This window comes from Chrysochloris asiatica, unplaced genomic scaffold (assembly GCF_000296735.1).
Source record: "Chrysochloris asiatica unplaced genomic scaffold, ChrAsi1.0 scaffold00166, whole genome shotgun sequence".
NCBI lineage: Eukaryota > Metazoa > Chordata > Mammalia > Afrosoricida > Chrysochloridae > Chrysochloris > Chrysochloris asiatica.
Window position 1 is genome coordinate 4,708,534 of NW_006408684.1, and position 18,176 is coordinate 4,726,709.

The 18,176-nt window shown below is 40.2% G+C and overlaps 2 pseudogenes; both read left to right on the forward strand.

Annotated features, from left to right (window-relative positions):
• Positions 1-6,388: 6,388 nt before the first annotated feature.
• On the forward strand, positions 6,389-6,980 carry LOC102813486 (annotated as a pseudogene).
• A 965-nt stretch (positions 6,981-7,945) lies between these two features.
• On the forward strand, positions 7,946-13,878 carry LOC102813868 (annotated as a pseudogene).
• The last annotated feature ends 4,298 nt before the right edge of the window (positions 13,879-18,176 follow it).

Consider the following 18,176-nt stretch of genomic DNA (forward strand, 5'->3'; position numbering starts at 1 on the left):
CAATACATCTTGATTGCATGTTTGATCAATTTCAGATTGAAGAAGTTGGTAGAATTCTTCTATTTCATCCTCACTGGCTTTAGTGGTTGGTGTGTAAATTTGAATAATAGTGGTATTAACTGGGCTTCCCTAAAGGTCCGTGGATATTATCCTATCACAGACAGTGTCGTACCTCATGATTGATCTGGAGATGTTCTTTTTGACAGTGAATGCAACACCATTCTCCTTCAATTTTCATTCCCTGCATAGTAAACCATGTGTTCATCAGATTCAAAATGGCCAATACCAGTCCATTCAGCTCACTAATGCCTAAAATATTGATGTTTGTGTGTTCCATTTCATGTTTGAAAACTTCCAATTTTCCCAGATTCATACTTCATACATTCCATGTTCCGATTTTCAATGGATGTTTACAGCTATTTCTCTTCATTTTGAGTTGTGCCCATCAGCAAATGAAGGTCCTGAGGGCTTTTCTCCTACGGGCTTTACTCCATTCACATCATCACAGTCAACTCTACTTTGAGGAGGCAGCTCTTCCCCTGTTGCATTTTGAGTGCCTTCCAACCTGAGGGGCTCATTTTCTGCACTATATCTGACAGTGTTTCTCTGCTATTCATAAGGTTTTCAGTGACTAAATATTCAGAAGTAGTTCATCACTCCTTCTTCCTAGGCTGTCTTCATCTGGAAGCTCATCTGAAACCTGTCCACCATGGATGACCCTGCTGGTATTTAAAATACTGGTGGCATAGCTTTCAGAATCACAACAATTCACAAGCCACCACAGTACGACAAACTATGGGAGGTCATAAATTCCAGGACTCTACATGATGCAGTACAACCAGGATATCTCTTCTACTCTACTCTTTCTCTCCTCCATCCTCAGTTTCTTCTCACTATTTTCTACTTTTACAAATGCGTATTGACAGCTGAAGAAACCTGGTAGCAGAGTAGATTATGAGCTGGGCTGCTAACCACAACAGTCCCTCCACAGAAGAAAGATGAAGCTTTCTGCTCCCTTAAAGATTTACAGTCTCAGAAATCTTATACAGGGTTGCTATGAGTCAAAATTGACTTGATGGTGTACAACCGTCACCACCACAACCCCTGAAAGCAGAATAGGCCCTGGAGTCTGAGTGATTTTTTTTTTTTTCCATAGTAGGAAACTGGAAGGAAATTGTTGTTCTTGTTAAGTGCCATCGAGTCAATTCCAACTCAGAGACCCTACGTAGGGTTTCCAAGGAGCAGCTGGTGAATTTGAACCAACAATCTTGCACTTCAACCTGACCTTGCAGTCCAGTGCTTATCCTGCAGCACCACACCAGGTTGCCCAAGTCCTATAGGGATTCCTAAAATCTCTACCCTATACCCACATGGTGGTCTCTGACTGCAGTCTTCCCTTGGGTGCTTCCTTCTCCTTTTTTCTATTCTAAGGCTTCAAAATGTGTTCTTAAAAACTATATTTTGCCTGTATAAAAATGTTGAGAGGCACTTTTCCCTGCCTCCCCCGCAAACAGTCACATAGTGACTAAAAGGAGCAGTGTGAATCTGTCTGTTCAAATTGTCTAAACCCTGCACCTGCACCCCACGTGCCAGTGCATCTCAGCTGGACCTTCATGTGATGTGTCAGAAGTTGTTCTTTCTCCTTATAGTGCTTGAGTCCTGGCAAGCAAAGATTTAGGGTTGACAAGTTGTTCTGCTTAGTAAAAATGTACTTTTTTTGCCTTACTAAAGCATCAGAGAAACCAGATGCCTCCCTTTCAATACTTATGCCCTCACAGCTTCTTCCATTAATATTTCATCACACATAACAATGTCTCCCCTTCAACAAGGGCTATACAAGCAAGGAGAAGAAATACAAAAAGCCCCCATACACACACATACTGCTTCCCTTCACCTCAGAAGTCTCTAAACCTGATACATACAGATGAGGAGTCACATGTTTGTTTGGATTACACCAGAAGGATAATAAAACACACTTTGTTGGAATTTTATACAAGCCTTTATTAGTTTAATAAATCAATGGGAGGGATCAGCACAAAATAGCATTGATTTTCTAGCCAAATTTTTAAGAGGAACATTTGGCTTCTCTTGTCATCGTAGTGCTAAATTCTGTTACTAAATAAGTTTACTTTAAATACACAAGGGAGCCATGTGCCTCACACTACTTAGTTTTGTCTTCAGCTCATAAAGCTTTCACAGTGACCAATATATTTCTGGTTATAAATTATATTCATTGCAAAAATATCAGAAAATATCAAAAAGTGTTTTTTAAGTCATCTATAATCCCAAATGTAGAGCTAAACACCATGTAGGACTTGTTTTACATCCTCCTAGATATGTATAAAGGAGCTTTGGTAGCGTAGTGGTTACGAATCGGGCTGCGAACTACAAGGTCAGCAGTTCGAAACTACCAGCTGTTCCACGGGAGAAAGATGAGGCATTCTGCTCCCTTAAACATTTACAGCCTTGGAACCCTATACAGGGTCACTATGAGTCAGAACCAACTCCATGGCACATAACCACCACCACCAGATATGTATAAGAAGTCCTGGTGTGGCGCTGTAGGTTAATGTGCCAACTGCAAAGCCATTTGAACTATAAGGTTGGCGATTCAAGCTCATCAGCTGCTCCTCAGAAACCCTATACAGGGTCACTATGGGTCAGAACCAACTCGACAGCACTAAACAACAGGATATATAAACCTGTAAATATGTTGCTGTTAAGTGCCGTCAAGTTGGTTCTGACTCATAGCAACCCTGTATAGGGTTTCCAAAGAGCAGTTAGGGAATTTGAATCGCTGACCCTGTGGTCCAGTACTTAGCCTGTGGTGCCACACCAGGGGGCAGCAAAAAGTTTGTGGAAAAAATTCCATTATCTTTCAGTACCATTTTTCACAAACTTTTTAAAGTCTCCTCATATAAATACATACTTCAAAAGAAATTATATTACAAAATAAATTTTATAAATGTCTTTTAGCGTATTGTAGTCCTCATTTCCTATAGTCTATGTACATACGGTGTCATGAATTCAAGACATTCCCTTGTCCATATAATTCTGTGACATCTAATTTGTACTGGTTGATATTAAAGTGGCTTCTACATTTTTATATTGTTATGAAAACATCCTGCATGAATGTTTATGTATTCATATTGTGATTGTTTTCGGTTTTCTCCTCTTTCACCCTCATCCTAATTTAAGAATGTCAGTGTCCACAAATCAATCTTTGTCATGTCACTGTATTCTGGAAAACTCAGGGCAGCAGGTATTGGTGTGTTGAGCATTCTACCTGAAGTTGACAGTTTTTCCTCCGTTGTTAACATCCTGAGGCAGACGCCGCCAAGAATGTCCAGGATAATAGAATACCTAGACTGACACCTTACTGGGTCTGTGTCCTACTTAAAAGAAGAAAAAAAAACAGGGGAAATTTGTCACAGAATCATCATGCTGGGAGCTCAGAAAGTCTCTAGGATGTGGTTATTTTCTTTTTTATATCTTTATAGCTTGATTTTGATTCTGAATTTTTATATTATGATAAAGCAAGTATAGCGTTTTCCTAAAGCTACAAATCAATCCAGGTGTTTTCTCAAGGACTTGAAGCAAAGGCAATGCCAGAGCATGAAGCAGTGAAGGCAAGAAGCAGAGCTGGCTCACACAAGACCAAGAAAACCTAAACATGGAGCACTGCTGCCAGTCTGCCAACCTGCAGCTCCGCGTCCATCTGTATGATCCAAGAATGCAGCACCTCACCTGATTCCTCAAGTTCCAATCAGCTACAGCCTGAGATCACCAATCCTTTTATGAAGGATTTCATTACCTTCACTGGAATTCCTCTAAAAATGATTCCCCTGGATCCTATCACTAGTTCATTGCTTATATTGCTTCAAACATGGAGTCTCCTAATGGAGAGAAATCTTTGTTTATCTTCATAGTGTAGACATAGAAGTCTCTGTCAGCAAGTGTTTCTCACATGTTGTATTTTCTCTCCAATTCGCCACACGGGAAGTAAATGAAAAGCAGTATTGGTGTGGCGCAAGGTCTGTTTGAACAATAAAGTCATTGGTTCAAACTCACCAGCCGCTCCTTGGAACCCCTATACAAGGTTACCATGAGTCGGAACTGACTCTACAACATGTAACAACTAACAACTATGCATCTTAGAAAGAAACTATGCTATATCATGATGTAAAATAATTTAAGTTCCTAGAACATTATTTCAGTTGTCATTTTACAATATGGGTTCTTTTCAGTAAAAAGATCTCATCCCCCAAAGTGAAATCCAGTCTCCACTACCTTCAATTCAAACAAGGAAGCCAGGAAATACGCTTTTAGAAACTTCAATAATTCTAGGTCACTTTCTTAACTGGGCTTAAAATCAAAATACTCAAAAAATCAAAGGACTTCTCAAAATGTCTCTGAATGGAAAAGGATAGGAAGAGAGAGAAGTTTTCCATGTTATACACATATTTAAAATTTCTGTTAAATAAAATCAAATACTGAAGCAATGTTCACCCCTACCAGCTGGGAATGAGTATGTTCACATTCTCATAACCACCTCAGCACTGGGCATAGTTCACTACCCAGTTGTAAAGTTCTAATCTTACCAATTTTTTTCTTAACTAAAAGGTTGGGTATTATTTTTACTTTATGTTGTTGTTGTTCAGTGTCATAAAGTTGGTTCTGACTCATAGCGACCCTCTATAGGGTTTCCAAGGAGTGGCTGGTGAGCTTGAACCACCAACCTTGCGGTTCAAACTGGCTTTGCAGTCCAGCACATTCACCCACAGCGCAATTATACATTATCATTAATAAATAATATTTACATTTTTCTTGGCTCAATACAATAAGCATTGGACTGTGTACCACAAAATCTGCGGTTCCAGCCCACCTGCTATTCCACAGGAGACTGATAAGGCTTCCTGCTTCTGAGAAGATTTAAAGCCTCAGAAATCCTATGTAGGATTGCTGTGAGTCAGAACCAATTAAACAATACTTAACAACCACATTATTCTTGGTCATATGTGATTTTTTTGGTTGTCTACACATATTCTCAAGGAGCTCTGGTAGTGTAGTGGTTACAAATCGGGCTGCTAATCTCACAGTTAGCAGTTCGAAACTACCAGCTATTCCGTGGGACACAGATGAGGCTTTGTGCTCCCGTAAAGATTTACAGCCTCAGAAACCTTGTACAGGGTCACTATGAGTCAGAACCAACTCCACGGCACATAACAACAACATATATTCTTAGCTCGTTTTTCTATTGAGAGATCTATCTTGTGTAAAATATTTAAATAATGCAGAGGAAAACTATAACAACATAATACAAATCAGGTATAATTAAATGATCAAGTAAGATCACCATGAATCAGAAGCTTATAAATATTAAGGAATAAAGTGAAAACTAAGCAGAGTCAGAAAAGATGTAGAAGAGAAAGACATAGTCAACTGAAAAGTGCAGACTAAATTACAAAAGTAAACAACAGAGAAAAGTTATGACCAAAATCACGAGAAATGCTAAGGGTAAAAAGAAAATAAAAATATCAGAAAGAGATTGATTATACAAAATACTAGCAAAGGAGATACAACATACTTATAAATGAAATCTCTTAAGAAAAATAAACAGTGGAAGATAACATTTACAATTTAATTCAAGGAAGCTTTTATGAAGTAAAAGATTAACTGAGTCTACATCTGGAAAGTTTCCATTATGTACCTGGAAAAAGTGATATGTCCATTCTAAAACATAACCTAATAAACTCTGAACATGAGAAAAACCAAACATCTCTGGTTCTCCTGGACAAAAGTTCAGGTCACTTACAGAAAAAGAAATTAGGTTAACCTCAGATTTCAACATTAAACACACATAGAAAGCAGTGATAATATTTAAAGAAACTTGAAGGAAAAATACAAGCCAAGTAGTTCATATTCAGTCAATTTCCTTCAAGTATTAACACTATTTTTTTTTAATGTCCAATATCCAAGAAGTCAGGAATTCCTATCCATGGCCTTTCATAAGGAATCTACTAGAAGATCTTTTCAACAACAACCACCAAAAATGACTGCAAAAACATCAACAAAAAGATGAGTATTGCACATTGAATATATCAACCAAAAAATATAACCTACTGTCATCTATTTGATTCTGACTCAGTGCAACCTTGTATAAGTTTTTGAGATTGTAAATCTTTACAGGAGCAGAAAGCTTCATCTTTCTCCCAGAGAGTGATTAGTGGATCTGAACTGTCAACCTTGCAGTTAGAAGTTCAGAACTTATCCTACAGTGCCACTAGGGCTTCTGAACACTAATTATAATTAACTATAAATCTAAGATGAAAACAAGGGCAGGGATAGTAATAATACATAAATGTTATATGCTCTAAAGAAGGTGAAGATGGTCGTGGCCAGAGTTGGGGACCTGGGAGTACGATAGCTGCAAAGGACAGCCAGGAACATGGTACCATTGGGAACATGGACAGCCTCCCACATTACCAAGGACATCCCAAGACCCCAGAACTGGTTGCCGCCGCCAAGAAATGCAGTGTGTAAGTAGAAGACTATGAGCCGTGCCTGGATGATGGCCTAGGATATGGTGACTACCCGAAGCTCCCTGATTGCTTACTATATGAGAGGGATCCATGGTATGACTGGGACCACAAAGACCTGAGGTTGAACTGGGGTGAACCCTTCCACCAGGACCTAGACATGTACATACGGAACCATGTGGACACATGTACATACCGAACCGTGTGGACACATGTACATACCAAACCATGTGGACACAGCCCCAGGCCTGTTTCTTGGGATGTCATGTGTAAGCATCTCGTTGCCTTCATGGCCTTCAGGATGTTCATGTTCTAGGTCAGAGAGAAGTACCCCAGCGATCAACCGGTGGGGCCAAAGCAGTATCCTTACAATGATCTATACCTGTAATGGGCGGTGATCCCACCAAAGAGCTTGAGCCAGTGGTTCACTACAAGATCTGAGGAAACTTCTGGACTTTTGTGTTCCCTAACTAGGTTCTCTCTGATTCCTAGAGATTAACCTTAATGAAATCCCTAATAGAATTTAGTGCTGTGGTATTTGTGCCTCATTTTGCCCCAAATACCCTTCTCAATGTTTGGGAGCTACCTCCATAGCACACTGACCTGTTCTAGGCTAGCTGACAAGGGGGCAGGTGGGGACAACTCCATCCTGACTATCCCTGAGCTTAGGAACAGGCTTCAAGCTGCTCAGCAGTTGGCAGTTGTGATAGATCAATTTAAGTCAGTTGGAAGAGGCCCTGGCACACCCGATACAGTACTGGGAGCTACTGCAAAGTCATTAGAGCTAGCTGTGACATTTAGGAGCTCCAGATCAAGTCCTTGCCACCTCTCACTTGCACCATCCATGCATGCCTTTGCCCCAATAAGTTGAAGCACTAACCAATGGTAGGATTGAGATACTTTCCATAGTCACACAGGAAGGAGTGAGCATGCCCCATTCCAGAGGCTCTCACTTAGTAACCTCCTTATTCACATCAATAGCTCTGGTTCACACATCCAGTGCAGGATACACCTCATCAAGCTATAGAAGGATGAATATCCCCAAGCAGGACAAAGGTTTAGTTTAAAGGGAAAGATCAAGAATTAGTTACCTGAAGAAGTCACTGGTCTGGACCAAGTTTGGCATACCCAGTTAACATCCAGTTAGAACAATATACACTGATAGCAGGAAGGGAGAAAATGCCCCATCTCCCTCCTGCCTTACCTATGGTCACCCATCAACATGCTGCTAGTTTATAAGGACCCTCAGACGGGCATGTACAAGTCCTTTGTCTACCTCCTAATCACCCCTAGCAATTCCCTTGGTCTGTCCTTTCTATGTTCAGCTACTAGGTAGCTGCTCCATCCTGGAGAAACTCTTTACAGCAGTGAAGATCCTGAGTAACCTCTAGACACCCCTAGTAAGCATGATTCTGGTAAAAAGTATGCTAGTTATGTTAACAATTTTAAAACAGTATACTCTAGTTTCTCTTTTTACAATCTATTTGGAAATTCTGATAACCTGGACTGTACAAAGTAGAAAGTTTCAGGTTTTTTGTTGGAATAGACTGACTGAAATTAATGATAGCTAATACCATGGTATTGTAGTGGTTACAAATCAGGCTGCTAACTGCATGGTCAGCAGTTCGAAACTACCAGCTGTTCCACAGGAGAAAGATGAGGCTTTCTACTCCCGCAAAGATTTACAGCCTCGGAAACCCTGTACAGGGTCGCTCTGAGTCAGAACCGACACCACGGCACATAACAACAACAACAACAATGTCATTAACATCACATGCAAGTAAAATTCTGCTGAAGATAATTTAAAAATGGTTTCAGCATATGCTGACAGGAAGTTTCGAGACATTCAAATCAGATTCAAAATAACCTAAACTTCCGATCTTACAGTAACCTGTTACTTCCTGAATAAATCCCATAAATGTAAGTATGGTCTGTGAGTGTTCTGCAGTAATTGCAATGAATTATCAAACTCAGAAGAGAAGTAGACAATGCTGGGAAAGGATGGTGGGCATCAGAATTCGTAAAAAGGTTGGAAAGTCTGACCTTCACCTCATGAGAGTCATCCTTGGACTGTTGAACTTGGTCTTCATGCCCACTGTGGAAAGCTAAAGGGCCAGACAATGACCTGATACAACATTTTTATAGAAACCAAGAGAAAGAACATCTAGAGAATCTCTGTCCGTATAAGGAAGCTATACCTTCTACTTTATGTGTTCTAGAAGGTTAAATTCCAGATCATAAAACATATTCCACTCAGGAGATGAGCAAAGCAGTCGTAAGAGACTCAAAAGTAACATTTAGTATATCCAGTATTCCTGTGATCTAGCCTCAGGGTCCCTCCGTTGTACTTAGAAATTTTAGCAACTATAAAATAAAACTTAGAGTAATTTTAATTTTTATTTGTTTTCCTAACTTAGACAGGGTTGTAATCTTAAACAGCAAGCTCACTTCCATTTTACGGCACACTCAGTAGCTACTCAGGGTCTCTAACTTTCCTGTCACTTTAACCCAATAATAGAGAAATAGAACAAGTGATTATATATGCATGTGTGTATAAAATGTACATATATGTGTCTGTGTGTCTTTGTGTATGTATATGTTGTCGTTCGGTGCTATAGAGTCAGTTCAGACGCATAGCTACCCTGTCTAGGGTTTCCAAGGAGTAGCTGGTGGATTTGAGCCATCAACCTGGCAGTTAGCCATCAAGGACTTATCTTACAGCAGCACACCAGGGTGTATATACATATTTGGAGACAGAGATGCATTATGTAAGTATATATACAGACCAGGATGCTTTATATAGATATATGTCTATCTGTATCTCTGTATATATGGAGATAGATATGTATTATGTAAGTATATATATACAGACCAGGATGCTGTATAAAGATAAATGTCTATATGTATATCTGTATCTATATATGGAGATAGATTATATCTATATCTATATACGGAGATAGAGGTTGACTTCAAGAAATTATCTCACACAAATGTTGGCTTGGCAAGACAAAAATAGGTATTTCAGAATCCCCTAAAGTCTCCCTAAAACCAAGCAATAATATAGTTTAACTAGTTTAAAAAAAAGTCCACCTTGAGTATTATGCTCTTTTAATAACTATCTATATGGGACCAAATTGACAACTGCAATCTAAAAGATTGAATGGAATCTTAGGGGGCAGTGTGTTTATGTTAATGCGGGAGGAATAACTGAGAAAAGGAGGGTGAGCATGGTTCTACAATTCAAAAATTGTCATCGGTATCGCTGAATCATACATGTAAACGTGGTTGGACAGGCATAGGATTTGCTGACTATGTCTCAACAACAACAAAACAATTTTTGAAAACTATCTGCAGGTTAGACAACAGGTTCCATAGGTCAAGGATGGAAAAGAGTATAAAGTTCTGTCAAAATATCTATTTATAGTGGCCATTGGTCTCTCAATGTGCAGAAGAAATAACAGTGATTAAAACTGAAGATGCTTGGAATAAATTTATCCAGTGGACCAATGGAACACATGAACATCAGTCTCCATGTCTCTGAGACCAGAAGAAGTAGACGGTACCTGGCTACCACTACCAACTGCTCTGAAAGGGATCACATTAGAAGCTCCTGGATAGAGCAAGAGACAAAACTCAAAGCTTACTGGTCAGAAACAGACTCAAGGAACCTGAAACCATGGCCTTTGGCCACCCTTCAGATTTAAAACAGAAACAACCCTTGTCACCCAATTTTCAACTAAGTGGTAGATAGGACAACACTAGTAAGGGATGCTCACCATGGAATGGTCAATCATTCAAGATCAAAAGGACAACATTTATCTAAGGAGACGTTAAGAAGGGTTGGGGAGGAGGTTGGAATGGAAAAAAGAATCACAGGGAGGAAGTGGGATAAATGTTACATGAAGTGTTTGCAATCATTGATTTAAATTAAACAAAGATGAAACCAATGAATGATTTCTTGAATGTAAAACTGATGAACTGCTCTGTAAATATTTACTCAATTCACAATAAAAGCCCCCCCCCCAAAAAAAATATCTATTTATAGTCTGGAGGTAGAACATATCTTAGGGAAAATCTCTTTTTAACTAATTAATTTATTATATTACAGTAGATTACATTATGAAAAGTACTTACATTACAATCTACATTAGATTACATTATGGAACAGCAACTAAATGACTATTTAGCCAAACAACCAGGAAACATAATTTAGCCAAGTTGACACAGAAAATTGACCTATACACCTTGTCCCCTTTCCCCAGCCTAAACTTCTCACCCTTTCTACCATTCCTCTGTGTCTCCTGCCTCTCCAGGTCTGCTCCCTCTCCCTTGTCTCTGATTGTGTATCAGCAAAACCTCATATGATGTACCCAAGAATGTGAAACTTGGCTTAGTATATTTAGTTTGGGGAGAAACTGAGGAACGAAGCCAGATACTGTCTTGTTGTTGTTAAGTGCTGTCAAGTCGGTTCTGACTCATAGGGATCCTGTATAGGGTTTCCAAGGAGCAGCTGGTGAGCTTGAACCACCAACCTTGCAACCTTGTAGTCCAGCGCATTAACTCACAGTGCCACACCAGGACTCTAGATACTTTTTTAATAAGCAGGGAAAATGGGCCAGTCTGGGAATGCGCATTAATAATACTGATTCTTTATCAATTTGAAATACTTAGAATGCCCAAAAGATGGGGTAATTATCTTTCCAACATCTAACATGTTTTAAGAAAAATTTTAAATGACACTTTTTCTCCTGAATAATTATAATAGGGTCTCTTTTCTAAATTTTAAAGAGCAGAGTGAAGTTTGACTGCCAGGAAAGACCAGTGGGCGGAACAGTGAGAATCCAGAAATGGTAACTGGTTCTCATAACTTAGAAAGAATGACTGAATCTAGACTCAGTAACATCACATGTCATTTGGTATTTTGAAATCCTATCTTTAAATTCTTGCCTTTAAGATTCCCTGTAACCAGCTGCTAGTTGCTGTGCACCATTCTCCGCATCTTGTGGTATGTTCTGGGAGGAAGTGCTCTTACACACCCGACTAAAAATGATTTGGCACTGAACCATAAAGGGCCTTGTTCAGTTTCTGCCCTGAAGAGTCATGCTGGGAGATGTTGGGCTGAACTATTCAAACTTGCACAGAGGGAAAAGAGGGTGCAGAGAGATAGGAGTATTATCTGAATTTGTCCTGCCCCAGAGGGAGGTTATGAGTCAGGCTGCTAACCTGAAGGTCAGCAGCCACATTTACTAAAGTTACTTCAATGTCCTGTCTTAGTTACCCAGTGCTGCCATAACAAAAATACTGCAAGTGAATGACTTTAGCAAACAGAAATTATTTTCTCACAATTTAGAAGACCCAAAGTCCAAATTCAAGGTGCTGCCTCTAGGGGAAGGTCGTCTCTGTTAATTCTGGGAAATCTTTCTGTGGCTTGCCGTATCTCTTCCCCCTTCTTCTTCCTCTTGCTCATCTTCCTTCTTATAAGAGATTAACACAAGACAGGCCTTGCATTACTAATCCTGCCTCACGAACATCAGAAAAAACTCATTCCCAAATGGGATTATAATATAATCCCAAATGGGATTATAACCACAGCACAGAGGTTAAGATTTATGACAGATCCTCTGGGGGGGACACATTTCAATCCATAACATCCCCCTGTGAACCCAGCTGTAGTGGGAAAACAAACCTGCCACTTTATCAAATTTTTCATTTCATACCTTTATAAATTGACTCTTTTAGTCTAAATCTTAAGGAAGAAGAAAAAGCAACCAAGACACAATTCAAGCTTTTATTAAAAGATTGCAGTGAGAGAATAGTTTAAGATGGTTATCCTTCAGGGATCAAAAAACTTAAATTATACACACACACACACACACACACATATATATATATACACATACACACATACATATATATGGAGTCCTGATGTGGCGCTGTGGGTTAATGCACCAGACTGCAAAGCCGTTTGAACTACAAGATCGGCCGTTCAAGCTCACCAGTTGCTCCTCGAAACCATATACAGGGTCACTATGGGTTGGAGCTGACATGACAGCACTTACCAACACCAACAACAAATTGTAAAAGGGAGCACAATGGCTCTGTAGGTTAACTACTAACTGCGAACCACAAAGTCTGCGGTTCGAGCCCACCAGTTGCTCCAGGATAAAGATACGGCTTTCTATTCCTGTAAAGATTCACAGTCTTGGAAACCATCTAGAGTGTCACATGAGTCAGAACTGACTCCATCGCACTTACAACACAAATTTTAAAGAGCACAGTGCTCAAGGCAGACATTTTTTACTAGTTACACTATTGTTAATTTTAAGAAGACTGCAAGGGATATGTTTTGTTTAAAATTTAAAGATTTATTTTAGAGCCCTACTTTCAGGGGTTCATCCGGCCTCCGTGGCTCCAGAAAGTCTGTAGTTCATGAGTGTTTGAAATCCTGTTCTGCATTTTCCCTCTTTTGATCAGGATTCTTCTATAATTTTTTTAAATCAAAATGTTGTTATCACACACTGCAGCGGCCAAGGAAGGAAATGTGTGCAGACTGAGGTAGCCGTGACCCCAGGTGGGCTCCCCTCCTTGGTGGGTGCCTAGAACCCACCATCCGCGGTGTCTGAATGGGTTCGATGGTCCCAGGATGAGCAAGGCTTTCCCTGAGCTTTTCTTGCAAGGTCCATAAGCTATGCGTCATACTTGAGTCACTGGGTGACCACTCTCCCAAACATCTGGGCAGCCTCAACCTGCATTAGAGCAAGAAGAGCCCACCCTATAGCATGCCCGCTCCCCTCTCCCCCTTGAGGGGCCTGCGGGGCAATCCTTTCCCAGCAGCGATGGCGGCGGTGTTGTACCCGGGCAGAGCAGTGAACAGTTAGATTTTCTGGACTCAGTTTGGGACTTGCAAATCTGTTTACAGAACACGTACTAGCCCATCATTTCATTCTACGCTGCCAATGTCGGGTTAGTTATGAGGCTCAGAATTACCATCTCATTCTGATTACAGTTATCAATATTATGTACAGCTTCAACAAAACTCAGGGACCAAAAGCCCTTTGAAAAGGAATGTGAAGTATATTTATTGTCTAGTGCGTCACACATGGAGCAGAAGGAATAACCAGTGAATTCACACCCTTGCCAAGGGAGATTTCACATAAAACAGATAGGGGGACACCTTCTACTGAAAGTCCTAATTTATTTGATGACAATGCCCTTCTAGTCAACAAGCCAAACTAAGACAGTACAGCGTGAGATGATTCGAGATAACATAGAAATTTTGGAGTATGCTGAAAAAGGAATTGGAAGAGTGAAAAGTATGGGAGTACCTCATAGCAAATGATGGTTGTTGTTTTTGTTTTTGTGTGCTGTCGAGTCAGTTTCGACTCACAGTGACTAATAATTCTAAAGAGAAAGACGTATCATACCTCCTAGATGTGCCTGGCTACCCGCAACTGTCTTCAGCGCTGGGTTTGTAATAACTGCAAAAATAATTCACTGTTGCTTGAACACAAATTCTTTAATATTTCTATCCACGTATTGTTGTTGTTTGTAGCATAGTGGTTATGAATCGGGCTGCAAACCGCAAGGTCAGCAGTTCGAAACTACCAGCTGTTCCGCGGGAGAAAGATGAGGCGTTCTGCTCCCGTAAAGATTCACAGCCTCGGAAACCCTGTACAGAGTCACTATGAGTTGGAACTGACTCCACAGCACAGTCACCACCACCACCAATCTTAGCTCAGAAAAAAATAAAATGCTTTGGTATTTGCCTCAAAAAAAAAAAAAAAAGTTCAGTTATGATAGGTGGGCAAATAGAGAGGAAGTGTTGTGCCTTGGTATTATCTATATTATTTGGGGTCCTGGTGTAGCACTGCAGGATAATTTGCTGACCTCAAGGTTGGTTCGAACCACAAGGTAGGTGGTTCAAATTCACCACCTGCTCCTTAGAAGCCCTACACAGGGTCAGAACCAATGCTCGGGCACTTATCAACAACAATTAGATGTATTAAAGCAAAAGAGAGTGAGTAGCTTCAGATACTGCTTGCATACAACAAATCACCTCAAGGAGTTTGTTCTCTTGGTTTGGAGGTTTAGGGTCATGATTTCACAAGACATCCCAGATAACTGGTCTAATATTGGTTTTTAAAAGTGCTCTGTTTTTCTTCCTAGTTAGTTTCATACACACACACACACACACATCCCAGATAACTGGTCTAATATTGGTTTTTAAAAGTGCTCTGTTTTTCTTCCTAGTTAGTTTCATAGTGCCCGGGGTCTGAAAAGGTGCACACCGCCAAGCTACAACAGTTGGTCTTCATTCATCTGGAGTATTTTGTTGTTGTTGTTGTTAGGTGCCATCGAGTCAGTACCAACTCATAGCGACCCTATGCACAACAGAACGAAACACTGCCCCATCCTGGACCAACCTCACAATTGTTGCCACGCTTGAGCCCATTGATACTGCCATATTGCCAATCCATCTCACTAGATTCCTCTTTTTCTCTGACCCTCCACCTTACCAAACATGATATCCTTCTCCAGTGACCACACCATCCTGTCAAGATAACCGAAGTATGAGAGACAAAGTTTGGCCATCTTGGCCTCTAAGGAGCACTCTGGCTGCACTTCTTCCAAAAAAGATCTGTTGGTGTTTTGGGCAGCCCATGGCACTTTCAATATTCTCCTCTAACACCATAACTCAAAAGCATCAATTCTTCTATGGTCTTCCTTATTCACTGTCCAGCTTTCGCATGCATATGAAGTTATTGAAAATACTATGGCTTGGGTCAGGTGCACCTTAGTCCTCAAACTGACATCTTTGCTCTTCAATGCTTTAAAAAAGTCTTGTGCAGCAGAGTTGCCTAATGTAATACATCATTTGATTTCTTGACTGCTGCTTCCATGAGTGTTGATGGTTGATCCAAGAAGAATGAAGTCCTTGACAATTTCAATCCTTTCTCCACTGATAAGAATGTTGTTTATTGGTCCAGTGGTGAAGAGTTTTGTTTTCTTTACATTGAGATGCAATCCATACCAAAGGCTGTGCTCTTTGATCTTCATCAGTAAGTATTTTAAGTCCTCTTCACTTTGTGTAAGCAAGGTTGTATCATCTGCATATTGCAGGTTGTTAATGAGTCTTCCTCCAATCCTGATGCCGTGTTTTTCTTCATATAACACAGTTTTTCGGATTATTTGCTCAGCATACAGGTTGAGTAAGTATAATGAAAGAGTACAACCCTGTCTGTCGTACACCTTTCTTGGTTTTAAACCATTCAGTGTTCCCATGTTCTATTCAAATAACTTCCTCTTGGTCCATGTACAGATTCCTCATGAGCACAATTAAGTGTTCCAGAATATTCATTCTCCATAATGTTGTCCATAGCTTGTCATGCTCCACACAATCAAAAACCTTTGTGTAGTCAATAAAGCACAGGTAAACATCTTTCTGGTATTCTCTGCTTTCAGCCAAGATGGAGTATGTATTAGAGCTGAAATTCCAAAGCACTTGGTTTATGTAAGGAAATGGTTTACAGTTTGGGGTCTTGGCTTAAACTCAGACTTCATTTGAGTTCTTTCTGACCATTAACCAAAAATGTGGTAGTTTTGCCTTCAGGCAGAGTGTGTTTGAAAGTAGATTACAACTAGCCCAGAGAGGAGAATTGGTCCTCAGGCTTGCATGGGGAATCGGAGAACTTGCCTGAGCAAGTTCTTAATGATTTACAGAAAAATTTAAGTTCTGATTTCTAGTGACCCTGTATAGGGTTTCCAAGGAGCGGCTCATGGGTTGAACTGCCAGCCTTGCGGTTAGCAGTTCAGTACTTATCCTATAGCACCACACTAGGACTCTTACAGAAAATAGTTGCATGTTGTCTGAAAGTCAGGGTCCTGGGCTGCATGGCCATAAGTCATAGCCCTACCACTACACAGCCAGGTGACTGAAGCCTCAGAACCAATGCTGTAGACTTTTTAAATCTTCAGTTGTGCATGTATCCCATCATGCTCCTTTCCCACTCTGTAGTTCCCCACCCCCACCCCCACCCCCAGTGACAGTGATGGCTTGATCTGCCACCAATTTTGTGGTTGTTTCCATCACCTATAACTAGTTCCATGGCTGTGGACTCACTGGACTCTGTCCTGGCCTCATGCTGATGGTTTAATAAAGGGGTCTTTATAGAATATATATCTTTGGAGTCCTGATGTGGTGCTGTGAGTTAATGCGCTGAACTGCAAAGTCAGTTTGAACCACAAGGTCGGTGGTTCAACCTCACCAATCCCTCCTCGGAAACCCTATACAAGGTCGTTATGGGTCGGAACTGACTCAACAGCACTTAACAACAACAACATAGAAGATATTTTAAAATTTAGGTCTTCATTTCCCCCCCTAGAACAAGAAGTAGAAGGAGAATTAGATATAGGTAAAGGAAATGCAATATGTGACTAATTGAATCCAAAAACTACTGCCCCCTCTGCCATGATATCAGAACTGAATGGTACCTGGTTACCATTGGTGAGCATTTTGATTAAAATCTCTCTAGAAGAATCCCGATTAAAAAGGGGAGCATTAAGAATAAAACTTCAAATTCTCAAGTAATCCAGATTATCTGGAGCCATTAAGGCTACATGAACACCTAAATTGTTGTCCTGACATAATCTTTAAACCTGAAACTAAAATCCCCTGAAATCTTCTTTGAACCAAACAATTGTTGTTGTTAAGTGCCTTTGAGTAGGTTCACTAGCTTGGCTAAAATTAGTAAAGTATATCTGCCTAGACAGATGTGTAAGTACAACCATTTTGAGAGCATAACTATTTTGCTTAGTTGCTGGTACTGTTAAGTGCCATTGAGACAGCTCCAACTCACAGTAATCCTGAGTAGGATTTCTGAGGAGTGACTGGTGAGTTTGAACCACCGACCTTGCTGTTCAAGCCAACTTTTGGTGCAGTTTTTATCCTACAGTGCCACACCAATTAAGAATAATCAAGCATTGCCTAAAAGCATCTTATACATACGCATCCCACAACTTGTCTTTGTTTCTTAGAGATGTTTTAGCTGTTTTTAATTGGAATGTTAATGGTTGCCTAGCTCCACCGGGCTCCTGGTCCCTATCTGTACACCCTGTGATAAGGAGTGGCCATTTGAACAAACAGGCACTAGGAGACTTAGTCATGTGTTAATCAAGTCCTCCCTTTAGATGTGTTTATTGGGGCATTGTGAACACTTAGTGATTTAGTGTGAATGTTAGAATGGAAGAATTATAGCCCACCAGCATGCTGTACTAATTAGCATTGTTGAAAACTAATATAAATATTGCATGTGACAAAGAGTCAGTTCAACACTAGTCTGTTTGCTGTGAGGTATTCCTGTAGTCAACTTCCTCATAATAAAGGCTTGTATCTTTCTTTCTCTGAAGTGGTTATTAATTGGACTCAATCACTCCAGGGCATCAGACCCAAAGTTTGGAGTAACAAGAGCATTTCTCCTTTAAAGAATTATCTGTGTGGAATCAAACTGACAACAGTAACTGGAGAGGAGAGATGAAAAGCTTCGGGAGTATATGTTAATGATGGTGGAATAATTTAGAAAATGATATCAAGAAAGGTTGTACTACTTGAAGTAAGAAATCAAAGTCCCTGAATTGCTC